The 7,387-nt window shown below is 45.4% G+C and overlaps 1 non-coding gene across 1 annotated transcript; it reads left to right on the top strand.

The window, feature by feature from the left end:
* The first annotated feature begins 606 nt into the window (after positions 1 to 606).
* On the top strand, positions 607 to 713 carry LOC132521448 (U6 spliceosomal RNA). Its single transcript, XR_009540895.1, has one exon. It is a non-coding gene; the product is annotated as a U6 spliceosomal RNA (small nuclear RNA).
* The last annotated feature ends 6,674 nt before the right edge of the window (positions 714 to 7,387 follow it).

The raw sequence follows: 7,387 nt of genomic DNA, 5'->3' as shown, positions 1-7,387 counted from the left end.
CCTTTGTATTAGCTGCTCATCCTCTCTAGGATGGTTGCTAGGCTTCTCTCCCCACATCTTTTCTCTGAATAGCCTTCATTGTGACCATTTAGCTTCAGTAATTTTAATCTGTGCCCCACAAAGCAGAAAGGTCCACACTTTTGTCTAAAGCATCCAGCAAAGTCTGATCCTTACAATTGAAGGGGAAATGAATAAGGGAAGAGAGCTCAAAAGAAAATTAAAGATGGATTAAATTCAAAACAGATGTCGTCTAATTTACAAATCTGACACATAGCCCAGCAGGCCAGATTTTAGACTTCAGGCCCAAATTACAAGACTATCAAAAGTAAAACAATTAGCATCCTAGAGAGAATGAAAAATGGAGGAGACGGGAGCCTCCTTTGCACCAAATGACTGAATTAATCGGGTGATTTTTTATTAGATGCACCAGGTAAGCACACTTGCACTTTTCTTGTACCTGTATTTCAGGATGAATGTTTTTATCTAAATAATAAACCACCGGAGGCTGACTAACAGGACAGCCATGCAAAACATTTAGATTCTGAAATTAATTCTGGAGAATCAAAAGAAAGATAACAGCAATTGTGGATTAAAAAAGAGAGGGTGGTGCTTGCTTTGGCAGCACATATGCTAAAATTGGAACGATACAGAGAAGGTTAGTATGGTCCCTACTCAAGGATGACATGCAAATTCGTGAAGCGTTCCCTATTTTTCTTATGGTTACCAAGGGGGAAGGGGTGGGAGGGAAAAACTGGGAGATTGGGATTGACATATACGCACTACTGTATGTAAAATAGATAACTGATAAGAACCTGCTGTATAGCACAGGGAACTCTAGTCAATACTCTGTAATGACCTATATGGGAAAAGAATCTAAAAAAGAGTGGATATATGTATGTGTATAACTGATTCACTTTGCTGTACAGCAGAAACTAACACAACATTGTAAATCAACTGTACTCCAATAAAAATTAATTCAAACATTTTTAAAAATAAAAAAGAGAGGGTGTCAAGATAGGAGAAAAGCTCTATACCTTTCACAACTGTATGAGCCCTAAGTAGCCTGCTGGGTGGCCACTAACCATTGAACCATTTGCTTGCTGGGACCCATGGGAAGCTGGGGAAAGAGAGGGTGGGTCCTGGCAGCTGTGTGCTGGCTGAGCAGTCAGTGATCCTTGGACTAGAAGACACCTTTGCCAATGCTTGTGGTGCCAGGGACCACAGAATTGGGGACAGTTTGTCACTGGTGGTCTTAGTAAGAGGTTAGGCTTGGCCGCAACTAGGGATGGAAGGTTTGAGGGATGGAAATTGTGAAAAGAAAGCAGGGGTGGGGGGGTAAATAGGAGAAATGAGAAAAGGTAGGGAGAAAGAGGGGCCAGGAAGAAGGCACAAGGGGAAAGCAGAGGGAAGGGAGAAAGGGCACCTGACACAGCCCTAAGTCCCAGGCCTGGGGGGGGGTCACAGTTCCCTCAGATCCAGCTTTCACACGCTAGCCAAAGCCATCAAAGTCATGGGGGAGAAAGTTACCTTTAAGAAAAGTTTTAACACAAAGCATTAACCTCTGGCTTGATTAAATGGGTGTATGTTCTTTGGTTGTTTTGGTGGTGATGGTGATAGTAGTGATGAGACTGTGTTTATTCTTTGTTGTTAAGAATCAGATGGGAGGTGAGGGGTAGGCAATGGAAGGTAAAATATAGTCAAAACCTATTCGGTAGGTTTAAATCTGATTTTGGGATACAGGTATCCCTCACTTTTCAAAAGTTCACTTTACGCTCCTTTGCTTTGAGGGAAGACCTACATTAGTACAGTCGTCTTGATTCCAGGACCCCTCGGATACCAAAAGCCATCAATCCATCGATCCTCGAGTCCCTTTTATAAAATGGTGTAGTGCAGTTGGCCCCTGTATAGGCTAGTTCCACACCCTCAGTTTCAACCAATTGCAGATCAAAATTCAGAATTCATTCTGTGGTTGGTTGAATCTGAGGATGTGGAAGGGGGGATATGGAGGGCCAATTGTATCTGTTTTTGCTAACAGAAAGAAATCCAAAGAGGATTTTCACTTTTACAAAAAAAAAGGTAATTGCTTCTTCGCCTTATACCCATTTCAGCTTAGGAAAGGTTTCATAGGAATGCTCAGATAGCGGGGGAAACCTGTAAATGGAAAGCAGTGACACAGTGGAGGGAAGGAAATGAAACAACAGTATGTGGGAGAGAATGAAGGGAAGATAGAATAAGGAGATTATGTTCACAAGGAAAGGACTCCAGGACATCTCCCCTCCTTGGAGTCACCCCAGAGTTTTGTTTTATTCTAAATTTCATGCATTGAACATCAGAGAAGTGGATGACAGGGTGGAACAGGGGATTTGAGTCAATGTGTGTCTGGAATGTATAGCAAAGCAACATGGACTGCAGAGACCCTTTTCCAACTGTGAGACCCTTTGCAACCTGTCATTCCAGAGTTCCCATCTTGACATCTGGGAATCACATCAGAACCCAACCCTGGTGTGATATACAGTCTCTGAAGGCACAGCCCGAGAGCTTAGGAGTGATGGCTCTTTACCGAGTCCAGAGCCAAACTGCAGAGAGCAGGGAGCCAGGTTCATCTCTCCAGCTTTTCAGAGAAGGCCATGTTTCTGAGTCTGATCAAGCTTTTAACCAGCTCCTACCATGTGATGGGTTCAGCTCTGGGAGCTTTTACTATGTTATATTGTTACATCGTCACAACAGCAACATCTTTTAATATATATTAGGATTACAGAGGCTTCATACTAAAGCATAGTGGAGAAAACTTTGTGGATGGGCAAGAACAAAGTAAAATTCTTTTTTTTTTTTTGGTTGTGTTGAGTCTTCCTTGCTGTGCGCAGGCTTTCTCTAGTTGCGTCGAGCGGGGGCTACTCTTCGTTGCGGTGCTCCGGCTTCTCATTGCAGTGGCTTCTCTTGTTGCAGAGCACGGGCTCTAGGCGCGTGGGCTCAGTAGTTGTGGCTTGCGAGCTCTAGAGCACAGGCTCAGTAGTTGTGGAGCATGGGCTTAGTTGCCCCACGACACGTGGGATCTTCCCGGACCAGGGTTCGATCGAACCCGTGTCCCCTGCATTGGCAGGTGGATTCTTAACCACTATGCCACCAGGGAAGTCCCCAAAGTAAAATTCTTTACCCAGCCCCTACTCACCTCTAGGTTCATGGTAGTTCTTCGAGGGGCAATAGTGTAAATGCCCAGACATCAGCTCATAGAGTTTTCTTTCATTTCTTCCTTTAGTGTAGTCCAGTGTATCTCAAATTGTAGTGTGTACAAGATTTACAGTGTCCACAGTACTTCATTAATAAAGGAATTTTAAAGGAATGTCAGGGGTGACTTGCCTGTTCCTCCCCAAAGTGATACCACACTAACCTTTATTATTACCTCCTATCAATAGAATGCCTTGTTTGTGCCTCTCTTCCCACTGAAGGCTGCTCTTATCCAGGACTCCAGTTTGGTATCCCTTCCCCAGGAGGTCTTCCCCACCCACCCATGCCCATGGTGACCTTCTCTCTTTTGCCCTGCTACAGCTCCCATTGCCTCTCCACTCCTCCACACCTGAAGTCCTGCACTGAAGTGCTAGGCATCTTTCTGTTTACCCTCCAGTCTCCCCCAAACTTGACAGAGCTAATATTCAGAGCCTATGCACTGTGGAAGGAAAATAGAGTCTTAAAAGTGCTTACAAGAGCTCCCACTTTTTTAGGCAAGACATGTTTATACAAAGAGAAATTGATTCTTTGAGAGCAACTGTTGGCTCGAAAAATGTACATAAGGAGGTTCAGGACCATAATTAAAAACATGTGATGTTCTGGTCAGTGTTGCCCCCTGCTTAGGAAAAGCTGAATGCAATTTCACCCCACCAAGGTAACCAGAGTTTTCATAAAAAACATGTATATGTTTTCAATCTAGGGAGGTCTAGGGTGGTCACTTGTATAAAAAGAAAATCGGAACAACTATTTGTGGCAGTAGCTGTGGTTCTTGTTACTCCTCCATGTGTAGGGAAGGAAGGGCTTTGGTTTTTTGCCCCTCTTCTTACTGAAGAAGTTAAGTCTGTCATGTGGTACCATTTACGTTCCATCTGCTGTTCATTTACTTCCACCATTTGTCCTTCCTTAAAGCGGCATTTATGGTGATGCAAAGGTCTGGAAAGGTATTTCAGGAATTCATTTATCAGCAAGAGAGGTAGGTGGGAGACAGCATTACCAGCTTTGGAGCCCGTGAAGCAGCCCCAGGGAGCACAAGGCCGCAGAGGGGCTGGCTCTGCCAGTGTGGACAGCCCTGCCCGGAGTGTGAGCGGCACAGTCACACCTTTGCCGGGGGGACCAGGCCCCTTTCCTGTAACACAGCTGTGTTCAAAACACAGGACACACGAGAGAAAATAGCTTTTCATCAGGCTTCTGTGGTTTGGCTTTCCCTTCCAAACAAGACAGGGAACAGCAGAGCTTTAGTCTGGAGGAAAGGAAAACCTGTGCTGTGGGAGGAGAGGTGAGAGGGACTTGACCCTAGACGGCCCCTTGTGGGAAGGGTGACCGCTGAGGATAAAACAGTTCTACTTGGGCTTCCTTGGTGGCACAGTGGTTGAGAGTCCGCCTGCCGATGCAGGGGACACGGGTTTGCGCCCTGGTCCGGGAAGATCCCACATGCCACGGAGCGGCTGGGCCCGTGAGCCATGGCCGCTGAGCCTGTGCGTCCGGAGCCTGTGCTCCGCAACGGGAGAGGCCACGACAGTGAGAGGCCCGCGTACCGCAAAAAAAAACCAAACAAACAAAAAGAAAAACTGTTCTACTTGACCATGATGACCCAGCTGTTTGCTATTTTCATTCCCCAAAAGCTCCCTGTTCCTTTTTGGTATCCATCATAATTGAACTCTGAAGTTGCTACTTGCATGCTGTTTCCTGAGTTTTGAACACCTTTCAGTTTTTGTTAAAGGGGACACCAGAATTTATTTTTCAGACCTCTGTGAAGGGTTGCTCAGCAATTATATGTCAACTCTGTTCTGGTGTGTTCCCACAGGATGTTACTCGGTGGCATTAGCATATAATAATTCTTGTTGGTTACTGTGCTATCACCAGTCCCAAAATATGTATTGCTTCTTCCTGTGGTAGAGTCAAAGGCAAACTGAAGGAAACACCTACTGAGAGGCAGGGGGAAGAGGGTATGAAGCGGGTGAGCCCTGGAGGTGGATACTTGAGTTTAATGCTGGGTTTACTAGTTGATCTTCAGTAAATTAGTCGACGTCTCTGTGTCTCAGCTACTCCATCTGTGAAATGGAGATGGCAAAGGGCCTGCTTCACTAGTAGAATGGGCAGACCGGATGAGGGGATGTATCAAAAAGGATAACTTAACCATTGCCCTGTTCTTCCAGTATTAAACGATGGTGAGTGACAACGTCTTACCTTTTTCCCTCTTCAGGCCCAGTGGTTGCATTTCATGGCAGATACCCTCCCCTTAATCCTCATGGCCAGCCCCCATTACCTGCTCACGTTCCCAGAAAAAAAGTTAGCCCAGAAAAGGAGGAGCATGTTGTCTCTACAGTTCTTACCCCTGATTCAGAGTGTTCTGATGACATTACTATGTTACATTTTTGTACTCTTTTATAATTTTCAAAGTGCTTTTGTAACTTGTGCCACATCCAGATGACAATTTATTAGGATCTGTCAGCCTTCTGGTAAGGCTGCCGCTCACCAGGTCTGCCCATTCTAGGCTCGGGAACCTTGACTAACAGTTCCGGGTCCATCTGAACCAGTATCTGTCAGGGGCAAAAAGTGAAAAGGTACCTTTACCTCAGAACTGATAAAGACCCTGGAAGGCTTGAGAAGGATAAAGCTATGGAATGTGAGGGAACTGCATACAGTTTACCACACTCCAAATAACACACAGTTACTTATTTACTTACTTATTTACTTAGCTGCGTTGGGTCTTCTTTGCTGCGCGCGGGCTTTCTCTGGTTGTGGCGAGCGGGGGCCACTCTTCTTTGCAGCGTGCGGACTTCTCATTGTGGTGGTTTTTCTTGTTGCGGAGCACGGGCTCTAGAGCGCAGGCTTAGTTGCTCCGTGGCATGTGGGATCTTCCCGGACCAGGGGTGGAACCCATGTCCCCTGCATTGGCAGGCGGAGTCTTAACCTCTCTGCCACCAGAGAAGTCCCACACACAGTTTATTAAGTCTCACCTCACTACAGAATTAGTGAAACCCCTGGCAGCTTTGCTTGATTAAGAGAAAGTGCCTCTGCCCTGGTCTGCTTAAGATTCTGTTCTTTCAGTGCCTGGGCCAGTGCTTCTCAAACTTGAATATGCACTGGAACACCTGGGGATTGGGTTAAAGTGCACACTCTGATTCGGCAGGTCTGGGATGGAGCCCGAGACTCTGCATCTCCAACAGCCTCTAAGGTGATGCTGATTCTGCTGGTCCAGCAACCTCACTTTAAGCAGCAAGGGCAGGGGCTTTGCACATTTTGCTGATCTTTTTCTGTGTCCCATTCCTTTTCGTGTTGGTTAAATGAAAAGAAAACAAATGACTGAGCATCTGTATTAGAGTGATCACTTCCTCGTATCAGGACTTTTAAACTTTTGTTCTATTAGCAGAACGTTCTCTCTCCATGCCTGCAATTGCTCAGAATTCATCCTTGAAGTACAGAGATTTTTTTAAAAATCGACCATTTCTATATCCCAGTCCTTGTATGCTCACACAGTAGGGAGGGTCGCTCTCCTATAGTCCACAGTCTTTAGGATGCTGCAGAGGTAGGAGGGACTGTATGGTCCTTCCTGGCTTAGAAAAAGAAGAAGCTTATCTTCCAGGTTGGGTATCACCTGTACAAGCTGCCTTCTTTCGGTATCAAATGTCCACATTGGGCAGTAGCCACCTAGAGTTTTACCATTTGACATTTTCATGCCCATTCTGTATTGGGCTACACTGTCAAATCCATTATCTTCTATAATGTTTTCAGCAATCTGGTGATACAGTATCATTGATCCCATTTTTAGATAACAGAAAAGTCATAAAGAGATTTGCCTGTCACTAACAGAAGATTGGAGTCATAAACCTAGATCTTTTCCCTGGAAGGCCGTATTCAGTCTATTTCCCAGCCACGCTCTCCTTTCGAAGCCCCTAAAAAGAATCTTGTGGATGAAATAAACCATGGAGTCATTTCATTTCAGCGAGTTCTATGTTCTGGTGCCCATATAACTGAGCACCTGCTGGTCTCTGCTCTTGTGCACTGAGGCAGTCAGGGGCAGAAGAGAGTACCAAGAATTTGGATTCAACATTGTCCTTTACCTTAGTATTCAATTTTAGCGTTTCCAGAGGCATTACTCATTTCAGTTCCAAAACAGATGACAGTGCCGTGGAGCTGGGGGATCATCTCTGTCATTCTT

Source organism: Lagenorhynchus albirostris, chromosome 5 (assembly GCF_949774975.1).
Source record: "Lagenorhynchus albirostris chromosome 5, mLagAlb1.1, whole genome shotgun sequence".
Taxonomy (NCBI): Eukaryota; Metazoa; Chordata; class Mammalia; order Artiodactyla; family Delphinidae; genus Lagenorhynchus; species Lagenorhynchus albirostris.
This window is presented reverse-complemented; position numbering and strand designations above follow the sequence as displayed.